The sequence below is a fragment of the Enhydra lutris genome, unplaced genomic scaffold (genome assembly GCF_002288905.1).
Source record: "Enhydra lutris kenyoni isolate GAN:26980312 unplaced genomic scaffold, ASM228890v2 scaffoldscaffold46, whole genome shotgun sequence".
Classification (NCBI taxonomy): Eukaryota; Metazoa; Chordata; class Mammalia; order Carnivora; family Mustelidae; genus Enhydra; species Enhydra lutris.
In genome coordinates, this window is record NW_019154130.1 from 13,363,627 (window position 1) to 13,380,728 (window position 17,102).

Genomic DNA, 17,102 nt, shown 5'->3' on the forward strand with positions numbered 1-17,102 from the left:
CCCTCCCAATCCCATCTTGTTTCATTTACTCTTCTCCTACCCCCTTAACCCCCCATGTTGCATCTCCTCTCCCTCGTATCAGGGAGATCATATGATAGTTGTCTTTCTCCGATTGACTTATTTCGCTAAGCATGATACCCTCTAGTTCCATCCACGTCGTCGCAAATGGCAAGATTTCATTTCTTTTGATGGCTGCATAGTATTCCATTGTGTATATATACCACATCTTCTTTATCCATTCGTCTGTTGATGGACATCTAGGTTCTTTCCATAGTTTGGCTATTGTGGACATTGCTGCTATAAACATTCGGGTGCACGTGCCCCTTCGGATCACTACGTTTGTATCTTTAGGGTAAATACCCAGCAGTGCAATTGCTGGGTCATAGGGTAGTTCTATTTTCAACATTTTGAGGAACCTCCATGCTGTTTTCCAGAGTGGTTGCACCAGCTTGCATTCCCACCAACAGTGTAGGAGTGTTCCCCTTTCTGCGCATCCTCACCAGCATCTGTCATTTCCTGACTTGTTAATTTTAGCCATTCTGACTGGTGTGAGGTGATATCTCATTGTGGTTTTGATTTGTATTTCCCTGATGCCGAGTGATATGGAGCACTTTTTCATGTGTCTGTTGGCCATCTGGATGTCTTCTTTGCAGAAATGTCTGTTCATGTCCTCTGCCCATTTTCTTGATTGGATTATTTGTTCTTTGGGTGTTGAGTTTGCTAAGTTCTTTATAGATTTTGGACACTAGCCCTTTATCTGATATGTCGTTTGCAAATATCTTCTCCCATTCTGTCAGTTGTCTTTTGGTTTTGTTAACTGTTTCCTTTGCTGTGCAAAAGCTTTTGATCTTGATGAAGTCCCAATAGTTCATTTTTGCCCTTGCTTCCCTTACCTTTGGCGATGTTCCTAGAAAGATGCTGCTGCGGCTGAGGTCGAAGAGGTTGCTGCCTGTGTTCTCCTCAAGGATTTTGATGGATTCCTTTCTCACATTGAGATCCTTCATCCATTTTGAGTCTATTTTCGTGTGTGGTGTAAGGAAATGATCCAATTTCATTTTTCTGCATGTGGCTGTCCAATTTTCCCAACACCATTTATTGAAGAGGCTGTCTTTTTTCCATTGGACATTCTTTCCTGCTTTGTCGAAGATTAGTTGACCATAGAGTTGAGGGTCTATTTCTGGGCTCTCTATTCTGTTCCACTGATCTATGTGTCTGTTTTTGTGCCAGTACCATGCTGTCTTGATGATGACAGCTTTGTAATAGAGCTTGAAGTCCGGAATTGTGATGCCACCAACTTTGGCTTTCTTTTTCAATATTCCTTTGGCTATTCGAGGTCTTTTCTGGTTCCATATAAATTTTAGGATTATTTGTTCCATTTCTTTGAAAAAAATGGATGGTACTTTGATAGGAATTGCATTAAATGTGTAGATTGCTTTAGGTAGCATAGACATTTTCACAATATTTATTCTTCCAATCCAGGAGCATGGAACATTTTTCCATTTCTTTGTGTCTTCCTCAATTTCTTTCATGAGTACTTTATAGTTTTCTGTGTATAGATTCTTAGTCTCTTTGGTTAGGTTTATTCCTAGGTATCTTATAGTTTTGGGTGCAGTTGTAAATGGGATTGACTCCTTAATTTCTCTTTCTTCTGTCTTGTTGTTGGTGTAGAGAAATGCAACTGATTTCTGTGCATTGATTTTATATCCTGACACTTTACTGAATTCCTGTATAAGTTCTAGCAGTTTTGGAGTGGAGTCTTTTGGGTTTTCCACATATAGTATCATATCATCTGCAAAGAGTGATAGTTTGACTTCTTCTTTGCCAATTTGGATGCCTTTAATTTCCTTTTGTTGTCTGATTGCTGAGGCTAGGACTTCTAGTACTATGTTGAATAGCAGTGGTGATAACGGACATCCCTGCCGTGTTCCTGACCTTAGCGGAAAAGCTTTCAGTTTTTCTCCATTGAGAATGATATTTGTGGTGGGTTTTTCATAGATGGCTTTGATAATATTGAGGTATGTGCCCTCTATCCCTACACTTTGAAGAGTTTTGATCAGGAAGGGATGCTGTACTTTGTCAAATGCTTTTTCAGCATCTATGGAGAGTATCATATGGTTCTTGTTCTTTCTTTTATTAATGTGTTGTATCACATTGATTGATTTGCGGATGTTGAACCAACCTTGCAGCCCTGGAATAAATCCCACTTGGTCGTGGTGAATAATCCTTTTAATGTACTGTTGAATCCTATTGGCTAGTATTTTGGCGAGAATTTTTGCATCTGTGTTCATCAAGGATATTGGTGTGTAGTTCTCTTTTTTGATGGGATCCTTGTCTGGTTTTGGGATCAAGGTGATGCTGGCCTCATAAAATGAGTTTGGAAGTTTTCCTTCCATTTCTATTTTTTGGAACAGTTTCAGGAGAATAGGAATTATTTCTTCTTTAAATGTTTGGTAGAATTCCCCCGGGAAGCCATCTGGCCCTGGGCTTTTGTTTGCTTGGAGATTTTTGATGACTGTTTCAATCTCCTTACTGGTTATGGGTCTGTCCAGGCTTTCTATTTCTTCCTGGTTCAGTTGTGGTAGTTTATATGTCTCTAGGAATGCATCCATTTCTTCCAGATTGTCAAATTTGTTGGCGTAGAGTTGCTCATAGTATGTTCTTATAATTGTCTGTATTTCTTTGGTGTTAGTTGTGATCTCTCCTCTTTCATTCATGATTTTATTTATTTGGGTCCTTTCTCTTTTCTTTTTGAGAAGTCTGGCCAGGGGTTTATCGATCTTATTAATTCTTTCAAAGAACCAGCTCCTAGTTTCGTTGATTTGTTCTATTGTTTTTTTGGTTTCTATTTCATTGATTTCTGCTCTGATCTTTATGATTTCTCTTCTCCTGCTGGGTTTAGGCTTTCTTTCTTGTTCTTTCTCTAGCTCTTTTAGGTGTAGGGTTAGGTTGTGTACCTGAGACCTTTCTTGTTTCTTGAGAAAGGCTTGTACTGCTATATATTTTCCTCTCAGGACTGCCTTTATTGTGTCCCACAGATTTTGAACCGTTGTGTTTTCATTATCATTTGTTTCCATGAATTTTTTCAATTCTTTAATTTCCTGGTTGACCCATTCATTCTTTAGAGGGATGCTGTTTAGTCTCCATGTATTTGGGTTCTTTCCAAATTTCCTCTTGTGATTGAGTTCTAGCTTCAGAGCATTGTGGTCTGATAATATGCAGGGAATGATTCCAATCTTTTGATAACGGTTGAGACCTGATTTAGGACCAAGAATGTGATCTATTCTGGAGAATGTTCCATGTGCACTAGAGAAGAATGTGTATTCTGTGGCTTTGGGATGAAATGTTCTGAATATATCTGTGATGTCCATCTGGTCCAGTGTGTCATTTAAGGCCTTGATTTCCTCGTTCATCTTTTGCTTGGATGATCTGTCCATTTCAGTGAGGGGAGTGTTAAAGTCCCCCACTATTATTGTTTTATTGTCGATGTGTTTCTTTGATTTTGTTATTAATTGGTTTATATAGTTGGCTGCTCCCACGTTAGGGGCATAGATATTTAAAATTGTTAGATCTTCTTGTTGGACAGTTCCTTTGAGTATGATATAGTGTCCTTCCTCATCTCTTATTATAGTCTTTGGCTTAAAATCTAATTGATCTGATATAAGGATTGCCACTCCTGCTTTCTTCTGATGTCCATTTGCATGGTAAATTCTTTTCCACCCCCTCACTTTAAATCTGGAGGTGTCTTCAGGTTTAAGATGAGTTTCTTGTAGGCAACATATAGATGGGTTTTGTTTTTTTATCCATTCTGATACCCTGTGTCTTTTGATTGGGGCATTTAGCCCATTAACATTCAGGGTAAGTATTGAGAGATATGAATTTAGTGCCATTGTATTGCCTGTAAGGTGACTGTTATTGTATATTGTCTCTGTTTCTTTCTGATCTACTACTTTTAGGGTCTCTCTTTGCTTAGAGGACCCCTTTCAATATTTCCTGTAGAGCTGGTTTGGTGTTTGCAAATTCTTTCAGTTTTTGTTTGTCCTGGAAGCTTTTAATCTCTCCTTCTATTTTCAATGATAGCCTAGCTGGATATAGTATTCTTGGCTGCATGTTTTTCTCGTTTAGTACTCTGAATATATCATGCCAGCTCTTTCTGGCCTGCCAGGTCTCTGTGGATAAGTCTGCTGCCAATCTAATATTTTTACCATTGTACGTTACAGACTTCTTTTCCCGGGCTGCTTTCAGGATCTTCTCTTTGTCACTAAGACTTGTAAATTTTACTATTAGGTGACGGGGTGTGGACCTATTCTTACTGTTTTGAAGGGGGTTCTCTGCACCTCCTGGATTTTGATGCTTGTTCCCTTTGCCATATTGGGGAAATTCTCTCCAATAATTCTCTCCAATATACCTTCTGCTCCCCTCTCTGTTTCCTCTTCTTCTGGAATCCCAATTATTCTAATGTTGTTTCGTCTTATGGTGTCACTTATCTCTCAAATTCTCCCCTCGTGGTCTAGTAGCTGTTTGTCCCTCTTTTGCTCAGCTTCTTTATTCTCTGTCATTTGGTCTTCTATATCGCTAATTCTTTCTTCTGCCTCATTTATCCTAGCAGTGAGAGCCTCCATTTTTGATTGCACCTCATTAATAGCTTTTTTTATTTCAACTTGGTTAGATTTTAGTTCTTTTATTTCTCCAGAAAGGGCTTTTATATCTCCTGAGAGGGTTTCTCTAATATCTTCCATGCCTTTTTCGAGCCCGGCTAGAACCTTGAGAATCGTCATTCTGAACTCTAGATCTGACATATTACCAATGTCTGTATTGATTAGGTCCCTAGCCTTTGGTACTGCCTCTTGTTCTTTTTTTTGTGGTGAATTTTTCCCCCTTGTCATTTTGTCCAGATAAGAGTGTATGAAGGAGCAAATAAAATACCAAAAGGGTGGCAACAACCCCAGGAAAATATGCTTTAGCCAAATCAGAAGAGATCCCAAATCGTGAGGGGGGAGAAAGGGGATAAAAAGAGGTTCAGAAAGAAAAAAAGAAAAAAAAAAAAGAAACAATTAAAAAAAGAAAACCAATAAAGAAAAAATATAAAAAGGAAAAAAAATATATATTAGATAAACTAGTTTAAAAACGTTAAAAAAGAAAAGGGTAAAAGTTAAAAAAATTTAGCAAAAGAAGAAAAAAATTGAAAAAAAAAATTAAATTAACTGCATGGCTAAAGAATCATGGGGAGAAAGCCATGAGTTCCGTGCTTTGCTTTCTCCTCCTCTGGAATTCCGCTGCTCCCCTTGGTATTGAAACTGCACTCCTTGGTAGGTGAACTTGGTCCTGGCTGGGTTTCTTGTTGATCTTGTGGGGGAGGGGCCTGTTGTAGTGATTCTCAAGCGTCTTTGCCCCGGGCGGAGTTGCACCGCCCTTACCCGGGGCCGGTCTGAGTAATCCGCTTGGGTTTGCTTCTGGGAGCTTTTGTTCCCTGAGCGCTTTCCGTAGAGTTCCGGAGGGCGGAGGATGGGAATGAAGATGGCGGCCTCCCAGTCTCCGGCCCGGAGGAGCCGAGAGCCCGGGGCCCCACTCCTCAGTGCGCCCTCAGAGAACAGCGCCCAATTACTCCCGTCACCCTGGCCTCCAGCCGCGCTCCGAACTGACCGAGCCTGCGACCAGTTCAAGGTAACTCCGAGTTTAGAGCTCACTCCTCGGCTCTGTCTCTGTAGCTGGCTTCCCCGTTCTAATACCTGTAAGCTCTGCAACACTCAGACACCCCCGATCCTTCTGTGACCCTGGGGGACTGAGGCCACGCTGACCCCGCGCGGGCTTCACCCCGGTTAAGCCTCTGGAGCGATGTCCCTCAGCGGAACAGACTTTTAAAAGTCCCGATTTTGTGCTCCGTTGCTCCGCCGCTTGCTGGGAGCCGCCCCCCCCCCGCGCGGTCTATCTTCCCGTCGCTTTGGATTCACTTCTCCGCCAGTCCTACCTTTCAGAAAGTGGTTGATTTTCTGTTTCTAGAATTGCTGTTCTTCTTCTCTTCCATCTCCCGTTGGATTTGTAGGTGTTTGCAATCTTTAGATAAGCTATCTAGCTGATCTCCCGCTACCTGAAGTAGTCTCAGCCTGCTACTTCTCCGCCATCTTGACTCCCTCCTCCCCCATACTGGTTTTTTGTTTGTGTTTTTGTTTTGGACCATGCTGTTTTGATTACCATAGCTTTGTAGTATAATTTGAAGTCTGGGCGTATGATACCTTCAGCTTTGTTCTTTCTTGGAATTGCTTTGGCTCTTTGGGGCCTTTTGTGGTTCCATACAAATTTTAGGATTCTTTGTTTTAGTTCTGTGAAGAATCCTACTGGTATTTTGTTGGAAATTGCATTGAATCTGAGGTTCATGTCTTGATCCATTTGTCAAAACCATAGAATATGCAATACCAAGAGTGAACCCTAATGGAATCTGTGTACTTCGGGTGATAACATGTCAGTGTGTAAGTGTTGGTTCACTGACTGTCACAAATGTACCACTCTGGTGGGGGATGTTGGTGGTAGCGGTGGCTGTGTGTGTGTGTGTGTGTGACCTACGTGGGAACTCTGTACCTTTTGTTTACTTTTACTTGTGAACCTGAAACTGTTCTTTAAAAAAGACTATTATTTTTAAAATGCTGATGCGCAGACCCAACAACCCGCTGTTTTGACTTACTTGATACAGTCGATGCCCAGATGCAAGATTGAGAAATGCCAGGCAGGACTCTCTTCCTGAGGAGTTTTCTCTCTGCGTAGCTCTTCTGATTTTAAGGAAATCCCCAAATTTAACTTTCCAACTCCTGCTCTTTTCCCTGATTCCTAGGTCTGTAACCTCCAGTTGTATCGATGTGTGAGATCATGTCAAACTCAACGTCTTTTTCATTTTCCAGTGCCTCTCGTGTCATTCCATTTTTTGATCAGGACACCCGTCATTGGCGTGGCTGTTCAGGTTCTGTACACCTCTGAATCCTAGCAGCAGGGACTCTGTGCGTTCAAATCTTCAACCTCTCCCTAGGCAGAACCCGCTCACCCTCCCTCCCTCCCTCTCTCCCCGCCTCTGCATGAACCTATCTAGCCAGGGAAGCTCACTTCTTGGCTAGGATCGTCTCCTTTTCAAAAACACCTTTATTTTTTATTACACAGTAGATGCATGTGGGTTGTAGGAGGAAAAAAATATTGGCAAGCATAAAGGAGAAAATAAAAACTACCCATAATACTATCACCCACCAACTACTATTAATGTTGAGTATATAAAAATAAAAATAAAGAAAAAAGTTTACATTGTGAAGTTTGCCATTTTTCACTTATCATGACATCATAAATATTCCCCTATCATAAGTACCCTTTGAAACCATTTAAAATAATTTTTATATTATTTTGTCTGCAAAAGTAGTACATGTTCATTGTCCAGGAGTAAGCCAGGGAGGACGTCTGTGGAAGAGGAAATAAAGGTGTGTCCATTTCCTCCTGCTGGATTATCCAAACAGAGGTCTCCCCATTTTTCTTGTTGTTGAGACAAATAATTGGATATTTCAAAGAAAGCATTTGTTGGTATTCTTTATGCTTATTTTCTGGATTTTTAAAAACTGAATTATATAATTTTCCCAGATCTCAGGGCTCTTAGAAGTTTTAAGCTGGCTCTTTAGGGTTACTGCTCCCTACCTCCCTGGGGCTAACTACATGTAATAATTTTCCGACATGCTTTTAAAGGCCAAGGCAACCTTTCTTCTTAAGGGCCGTCCTGAAGATTGGAAAGCTCTTCTTTGTGTTGTGTTGAAAACTGTTTCTTGTCCCTTTTCCTCTCGGCCCCAGGGTTTCTATGGAGCTAGTGAAAACAAAACAAAGGAAACAAAAAGACAAAATAAAAACAAACAAAACCCCACAGTTGGCACCCATTCTCTTTCTGACTTGCATTCTTGCCTCCCTGTCCACGAGGACTGATGCTTGGCTGCCTTTGAAGGCAGGATACAGTTAAGAACACAACTCCAGATTCAGAGCTCCTGGGTTCTTGCGGGGGGGTGGGGGTGGGGAGCTCTTAATTCTCAGTGAGTCTCAGTGTGCTTACCTGCGAAATAGGGATACTACCACAACCTACCTTACTGGGTTGCTGCGGGGATTTAATAAGTAATATGTGTGAAGCCCTTACACCAGGCCTGGCATGTCGGTCATCAGGAATCCACAGGGTCTGGATTCTCCACCGGGAAGGGCAAGGTGGTGAGGTAGTCAGACTCCAAGCCTCTCACCAGGAAAAACTCACCTGGCTGCCGGGACCCTGTTTTTATTTGCATCTTCAACTTAGAATTCATTTTGGTGATTAGCATTGTGTGTTTCCCAATGGCTGCATGACCCAGAACGGGAAATTTTGAGATTGGTGGGAAGAACACAGTAGACAGGGGAACCAGGGAGGAGGAAGGCATTAGGCCATGTTGTGGAACGCTGGGAGAAGAAACAAGCAATCCAGAGCTGACAGCTGCTGGCCCCGGTGCTTTGCAACTAGGTGAACTTGGACGAGTCCTTTAAGCCTCAACTTTCTCATCTGCGAAATGGGTTCATTAATGTGTGATGAGGAATAATAATATGCCTTACCTCACTGATTCTGTTCTTATTCAGTGCCCACCCACCTTCACTCCTTTAAAACTCATAACAACCCCACGAGGCAAGAATTTTTATTTTTATTTAATTAATTAATTAATTTATTTTGAGGCAAGAATTTTTAAAAAATTTTTATTTAAATTCAATTTAGTTAACACGTAGTGTGTTATTAGTTTCAGGGTAGAATTTAGTGATTCATCAGTTGCATATAACACCCCGTGCTCATTACTGCACGTGCCATCAGTAATGCCCGTTACCCACTTACCCCCTCTCCCTATCCTCCTCTCCTCCAGCTACCCTCAGTTAGTTTCCTAGATTAAGAATCTCTTATGGTTTGCCTCCCTCTGTTTTTATCTTATTTTATTTTTCCATCCCTTCCCTTATGTTCATCTGTTTTGTTTCTTAAATTCCACATGAGTGAAATCAGATGGTATTTGTCTATCTCTGACTGACTTCGCTCAGCGTAATACCCTCCAGTTCCATCCATGTTGTTGCAAATGGCAGAATTTCATTTTTTGATGGCTCAGTAATATTCCATTGTGCGTGTATGTATATATATGTATGTATGTGCGTGTGTGTGTGTGTGTATGTACACACACTACATCTTCTTTACCCATTCATCTGTTGATGGACATCTGGGCTCTTTCCATAGTTTGCGTATTGTGGCCAATGCTGCTGTAAATATCGGGGTGCATGTGCTCCCTTTGAATCACTAGTTTTGCATCCTTTGAACAAATACCTAGTAGTGCAACTGCTGGGTCATAGGGTAGTTCTCTTTTTAACGCCCTGGGGAACCTCCACGCTGTTTTCCAGAGTGGCTGTACCTGCCTGCATTCCCACCAACGGTGTAAGAGGGTTCTCCTTTCGCCATGAGGCAAGAATTTAACCCCCTTATTCTACTAATGAGGACACTGAGACGGAGTCGCTTTCTCAACCGCATACACTTAGAACGTGGCAGGGCTGGGCTTGGAATCCAGGCAGGCTCCAGAGTCTGGGCTCCTGAACGATCTCGTGGAGCTGATAAAGCAAATAGTCCTAAGCCCGCCCCTTACTGCTTCTTACTTGCTGCTGCCTTCTCTCCTTTAATGCTCATAACATCCTTGGTTATATAACCACCCTCCCAAAGTGACCCCATAGGTGTGCAAGGACTCTTCCCGTGGGCGGGAGAGCAGCAGTCCCCCATCCTTGCCGGCTCACTGGTTTCAGTCAGGGGACTTGGAAACATGATGCCGCCCAGCTGCACACCAGGACTTCTCATTTCTTCAGACTCGGCTGGAGGCCCTGCATGGGGAATTTGTGAAGTGCCCTGGGTGATTCCAATTTGCAGATAGGATCGAGAACGATGGAGTCGCGAGGGGTTTTGTCTTTTGGTTCTGAACGTTGGCTGCACATTAGAACCATCTGGGAGCTTCTAGATTCTGAGCTCATTGGTTTGAGCGTCTTGCATTGAGCTCATTAATGCTTATCAAAACTTACTAGGTGCCAGCCATTGCTCTCACTCATTGAAGCCTTGAGTGACCAGCTTGTCCTGTTTTGCTGGCGATTTTCCTAAGAGCAAACCAGGAGGCCTGATCACCCTATCTAATCCTTCTCTAAACCCAACATTTCTAACTGACCTCATTCACTTACTTCACAACAAAACTCTGAGGAAGGTTTTTACCATGAAACCCATGTTGCAGATGAAGAAACTGAGGCACAGAGAGGATTGGTCACACAGTCAGAATGGCTACAGAATGCCACCATGACCAGTATTTCATTGTCTCTCAGGACAAGTTATAAGGTTTGCTTCCACTTCGCAGACGGGAAAGTGAGTTTCATGGAGGGTAATGACACTCTGCAGTCTGCTGCCACCGTGTCAGATGGGAGGGCTGGTCCTCTGTTGCACGGCTTCTGTTAAGTTGCCGGTGAGGATGACGAGTACCCCTTTGAAGAGGCTTGGGGTTCATAGGCTCTAACGCTCCTTTGCATCTGCAGGGAGATCTTGGGCCGCCCAGCCTTCCCTCCTGCCTTGTGCAGAGCATAGACTCCTTTTCCGTGGGGGGCTGCTGGGGCCGTGAGCGGAAAAGGCCAAGATGAATGCTGGTGGTTGGTGCTGTTCATTTAGAACATCTGCCCTCAGGTCCCCAGGGCCAACTCCATCAAAGTGTACACACCTGTGCCAGGCACCGCCAGACACTGGAAACAGCCTCTTTCCTCTGGGGCAAGATCTGGGCGAGGCTGATCAGGCTGCCGAAATGTCACCACGCAGGGCAGAGTGATGGGGGACACGCAGGCAGAGAGGCAAGCTTGCATGAAGGATTGTTTTAGCAGAAGCTGGTGTTCTGGGGTTAAGTGGGGAGAGAAGTGTGAGTTACGAGTGGCCCGGTTTCTCAACTCCGGGCAGCCAGATTTCCTTTCCCTCCAGAAGAGGGAGCAATGGAGTGGTTCGGGAAGAGGGCTGTGGGGGGCCTTGTGCCCTGTGGCAACTCGGCCTGCGGTTGCGGGAAGATTTGCATATTTGAAGTGTAGTTGCTGGGATTCTCCTAGTAAGTGAGCTGATTCTAAAAGGGACAGGGACACACTTAAAAATGTTCATTGTTATGTAATTATATTAATATAATTAGAAGGATACGGCAAGGCACTAAAACAGAAGTTCCAGAGGGCTAGGACATTTGTTGGTTTTGTTCATGGCTATAGTCTAAGGATCTGGGTCACCTTCTGGCCCATGGTTGGTGCCCAGTGTATGAATAAGTGGCTCTCCCAGCACATGTACGGTTTTATCAGAACAAGGAATTTGAACTTGGGCTTATAGGATGGTGGGGGGAGGGGCCAGTCCAGGTGGGGCTAAGAAGATGAACAAGGCCCACAGCAGTATAAGCTCACATCTGTTAAAGCTTCCTATACGCAAGGCACTCTGTGAAGCACCTTCACTTGTGATCTAATCAGAATATCTCCACTTTGCAGATGGGGAAACTGAGGCTCAGGGCGGCGAAGTATCTTGCACCAGGATAGGCTGCAGCCCTGGCTTAGCTGTGTATGAGTCCTGTAGGGATCTTGGGCCCATCCAGAGGTCTGTGGCAGGTGGAGCATGTGCCCCAGGCTTCAGGAGGCCTGCTGCTGCCTCAGCCCCAGTGGTGAGGGCCTGACGCTCTTTTTGCTCTCGGCCCGCAGGAGCCCGCTAATCGCACACCAGACCTGCTCTCTTTTTAACCCAGCTGCTGTTTTCACAGATTTCCATTTTTAGCTCCCCGGACTGGAACGCAGTGTTCAATGCACTGTAAACTTCAGTGTCAGTTTGATTATAAGAGAGGCGTGTGTGGGCTCCGGCTCTCTAGTTTCTGTGTGTAATAATAACCCTCCGGATCTCTCGCCCCTTTTCTTCCAAGTCCCTCAAAGCGTTTCATAGGTAGTGTCCCATTTAAGCTGCCAGTTCCCCAGGGAGGCAGCTGGAGGCTATTACGTGAAACAGCTTTGGCAATATTTCAGTTCTTTTCGTCTGGAAAGGGTTCTAGTCATTGCTGACTTATATTCCCAGCAGAGTAAGGAAAATGCTAAGGGGGATGCGGGTGTTTAGTGAATGCCTCCTGTATGCAGCTTATCTTATCAACCCTGGGGAGCGCATCTGTGAATTGTCTATTTTTATGGATGAGAGAAATGGATCAGAGAGGCCAAGTGATTTGCTCAAGGTCACACAGCAAATAATTGGCAGATTATGGATTTAACCCCAGATTTACTTCCAAGGCCTTTGGTTTTTCCATTACATCATTAAGTGGGATGTTGTGGAAATAACGGCGCAGTCAGATCATAATTCTCTTGGCTCCCGCAACAAGCCAGTCCCTGGCCCTTTTCTTAGAGCTTCAAGTGAGGAAGCTGTAGGTTGGAAGGATTATTTCTCATCAGTCAGATCGTCTCTCACCTTCTTAAAAATATTGAGTGTAGGAAAGCACATGTTTGTTTTCTTCTTCCTCCCTCCTTCCCTCCCTCCCTCCCTCATTCATTCATGCATGCAGCAAGCATTTACAGTTCCCTTTTCTTAGAGCACGAATAGGAGGAGATACTGTCTTACTGAGTCTCTTTTCTCCAGGGTCTTGATTTCCGCTAAAGCCCCTGCATGATCTGGAACAAGTGACTTCATCTCCCTGAGCCCCAGTGTCTTCATCTGAAGAATGGGGAAATAATGATTCTTATTTCAAAGGAGTTATGTGGGGAGCCAACAGCATTTGAGAGTCAAGGAGGGGCTCAGCTTCCAGGGTGGACATGCAAGCCCTTTTGGGGGACATGCTTTTGGGACAGAAAGATGTGCCTCGTTCAATGTTATGGGCATGGTTTTATGACCATGGTGACCTCTGCTGTTAGGCAGCCAAACTTACTACATCCATGTGCCACACATTGGCTGTTTTGGGGAGGTTGGAAAGCTAAGTTTATTCAAACCAAAAAAGAGTGATTGAGCACTTACGTGGTAGAGGGGCTGTGGGGAAGTGGATTCAAGTCCCAGCTTTGCCACATGACAGTTGTGTGACTTTGGGACAGCTGATTCACCTCTCTGGACTTCAGTTTCTGCTTCTGTAAATGAGAAATGATAATGTATACAGCGTTCTTGTGAGGTTTAAAAATGATTTGTAGAAAGCATTTAGCTTTCTACTGGTGCCCAGTAAACAGATGTTGTTACTGATGTTGATGGATGCTGATTGAGATCCTGTAGCATCAAAAAACTTAAAATCTGGGCGCCTGGGTGGCACAGTGGGTTAAAGCCTCTGTCTTCGGCTCGGGTCATGATCTCAGGGTCCTGGGATCAAGCCCCGCATCGGGCTCTCTGCTCAGCAGGGAGCCTGCTTCCTCTTCTCTCTCTCTGCCTACCTCTCTAACTACTTGTGATCTCTGTCAAATAAAAAAAAAACCAAAAAACAAACTTAAAATCCATGGATTAGGTCTTCACGTATAGCTGGATTCAGGTGCTCTTATGACGTCATGCCCAGGTTCCATTCCAGACACTCTCAGCTCTGCTTTCATTCATGGTGGCCTGGCTCCCAGGAAGTTTCTCCCCTCCTGGTGGCAAGTTGATCCCCTGTAGTTCAAGATTTATATGCTACCCATAAACCCAATGGAACAAGATCTCCTTTTTTCTTATAGCTGTAGCAGAGCCCATGGCCTTGAGTCCTAGTGTATCAACTTGGGTCATGTCCCATCCTGAACCAATCGCTGAGGTCATGGTGGATAAAGTAAGTTGATTATCCAGGTCTGGGGCATGTCCCTTGGTCATGCTGAGGGAGTGGGGTCATCGGCTTTAGACAAACCACAGGGACTAAGAGTGGGAGAGGGCAGTTCTTCTAAGGAAATGGGTGTTGGACAGGTGTGTTAGGCTGGGTTCTCCTAGGAGCAGACCAGAAATGAGGATTTGTGTGCAAGTAATTGATTAGGAAATACATATGGGAGAAACTGGTAAGGGAGCAGGGGCATCAGGCTAAGGAAAGGTGAGGGAATCTAGCGAGGGTGTGATTTCAGGTGAAGTTCCAGCCTCAGTCAGATCCCGTGAGGAGTTCTGGAGTGTAATTTACACCTCAAGAATATGTCCTACCTTGGGGCACCTGGTTGGCTTAGTTGGTTAAGTGTCTGCCTTCTGGTTGGGTCATGATTCCAGAGTCCTGGGATCAAGCCCTACTACATTGGGCTCCCTGCTTAGCGGAGAGCCTGCTTCTCCCTCTGCCCTTCACTCTGCTCATGCTCTCTCTCTCTCAAATAAATAAAATCTTTAAAAAAAAAAAAAAAAGAATATGTCCTACCTCAAGACACAGGAACTGGCCGTTTGCATCTATGAGTTGGTCACTGGCAATGGGGCTTCCTGGGGTGTATGAATTCTCAGGAACTCCTGGGTCTCCCAATGGGGCATGTAGCTCCAGTACTTCAAGACAGTGTTCTGAAGAAGGTCACAGGTGTGAGGCTTTGGCAGCGCACACAGAAGCTCGGGGATATAAAAGGGATTCAGGGGTCTGGTGTCCACTATCGTGGGGACGGTCTAAGCTGTCTGTAATGGGAGGAAATGAAGGAAGAGTGAAGGAGGGGAGGTAAGGGCAGGAATGGGTGTCGGTGAGAAGATGGGGCAGATGAGAAGTTCTCTTATCTTGGTCTGTGTCAAGAAGGAGAAGCCAAGAAGCAGCCCCGCGGCTCTGCTGTCTTTCCGGCACACTGTCAGTGACAGTAGCCATCCTCACAGTGTCCCTTACTGTCCGCAGCAACATGCCCCGAACTCACTGGGCAGAAATGAGCAAGGATCTGATTCAGCAAAGGACACAGGAAGCAGAGAAGCCAGAGAGGTTGTCTCAGTCCCCCGCTTGATGGACGAGGTCGGCGTGAGGTCGCTGGGCCCAGGGAGCCTGGGGTACCCACCCATGCCAAGGCTCAGCCTCCAGCAGCTGAAGGTCTGGAGGTTCAGAAGTCCCTTGGGCTCATTTAGCCTTTCACTGTCTCCTTCCTACCCACCTCTCACCCCTCCAGAGACCTCTCTGTGTATCCGAAGCGGCTACCCCTGACTGCACAGCTGTCACCTTCTTCCAAGCCATCGCACTGGTGCTTTCTGCAGAGGGAGCCGAGAGGCAGTGAGGGAGAAGTAAGTGGATAGGCCAGGCCAAGTCAGCAGCTCCATCGTCAGGGCCATGGCTGCGGCTCTGCTAATTACTTTAACGGTGATGAGCTGGTTCAGGCTGGGAATGACAAAGAGAGTCGTTTATTGAGCAGTTGCTATGTGCCAGGCTCTGTGCTAAGTGCCCCACAGAATGATCTCCTGTCATCACATCCAGTAGCCATAGGAACTGGCAATCAGGACTCTCCTGGTTGTGAGTAATAGAAACCCAGGCCAGTCTGGCTCAAGGGGAAAAGAGACTTTGGCTCACAAAATGGCAGGGTTGAGGGGAATTGGGCATAGCTGGATCCAGGAGTTTAAATGTCACCAGTCTCTTTCCATCATTGCACTGTGCCTTCTTCCATGCTGGCTTCGCTGTCAGACAGCTCCTGTGTTCTCTGCCATTCCGTGATGGCAAGTTGGCCTCCAGCAGTGATGTGGGTGCCAGTCACCAGCTCAGCAAACCCACTGGGAAGCGCGGGTCTCTTTTCCAGTGATTCATACCATAATGGTGTCTCTTTGGACCAACTTGGGTCTTAGGTTAATTTCTGAACCAATCACTGTGGCTGGTGGTGGACTACCCTGATGGACCTATTCCCATTTCCTCAGTGTGACAGTGTGCATCTCGGAATGATGACCTCAGCCATGAAATGGGGACAAGAGTGTCTATCTGCAGTGTGCGGAAGCCCTCAGCACAGTGCCAGGCCCACGGTAGACTCCCAGTATGTGGTGGCTGTCAAAGCAGGGGCATATTAGTGCATCGACTCTGCATAAGGAAGTCAATACTGCGTAAGGAAGTAAGCCAGGCACCAGGAAAAGAAAAATTCAACCCAGAGCAGAGAGGGGAGGCCCAAGGAAGTGGCTCAGCTGATGCAGTGCCAGGACCTCATGAAAAGCAATGCATCGGAAATGCTTTGGTTACTCGAGTGAAAAAATCAAATTAAACTTTGCATCCGGGAGTAGGGCTGCTATAGCCAGGAAACAATGTCAGCTTCACTGAAAAGGGCTGTGGCTCTTTTAGCCCGAGGAAAGCCAGGAGCTGCTGGAGAGCCAGCCTGTTACCTTCTCCTGGGGCTGGTCTTTCTCCAGGATGAGGTGTTTCAACATCTCAGGTGGTTCCCTGAGAGTAGCTATCCTTGCTTCGTCTCTGGGTGAAGCCCCCCACTTCTCCCAGAAGAGGGCTTTGTTCATACCAGGCTTTCCTCACTCCCCAGAGAAAGCCAGGAGCGATGGAGAAGGAGGGAGTCACAAGAAAACAGGAAAGGAAGGCTGAGGTGTTTTTGTTTTTTTTTAAGGTTTTATTTATTTGAGAGGAAGAGAGAGAACACAAGCAGAGGGAGGTACAGAGGGAAAGGGGGAAGCAGGCTGCCCGCTGAGCGGAGAGCCTGATGCGGGGCTTGATCCCATTTCCCTGAGATCATGACCTGAGCCGAAGGCAGATGCTTCATCAACTGAGCCACCCAGGCTCCCAGGACTGTGATTAAAAAAAAAAGAAAATAAAAATTGGGGGCTGCAGGATCCTTTGGTCAAATGGAATCTTACTATGAGCTCTAACATGGAGAGTGGATCTGTCAAGGAGAGCCTTAGCATAAACACTCTGGGTAGCATTTTTGCAATATTTAGTAAAGTCAATAAACATGGACATATTCCATGACCCAACAATTCCACTTGTTGGTATATTCCCTAGAGAACCAGTTCTCCAGCTTCATTGGGCAGATGGAGCACCAGGGACCTTATTAAAATGCAGATTCTGACTCAGTAGGTCCTGTAGGGGCCCGAGATTCTGTATTTCTGGCTAGCTCCCCGGTGATGCTTGGACCACAGTTTGACTAGCAAGGCCCAAGGGAACTGTTTCCTAAATTTCTTTGGGCTCTGACTACCAGTAAGAAATAAATTCTAGATGGCAACCCACAAT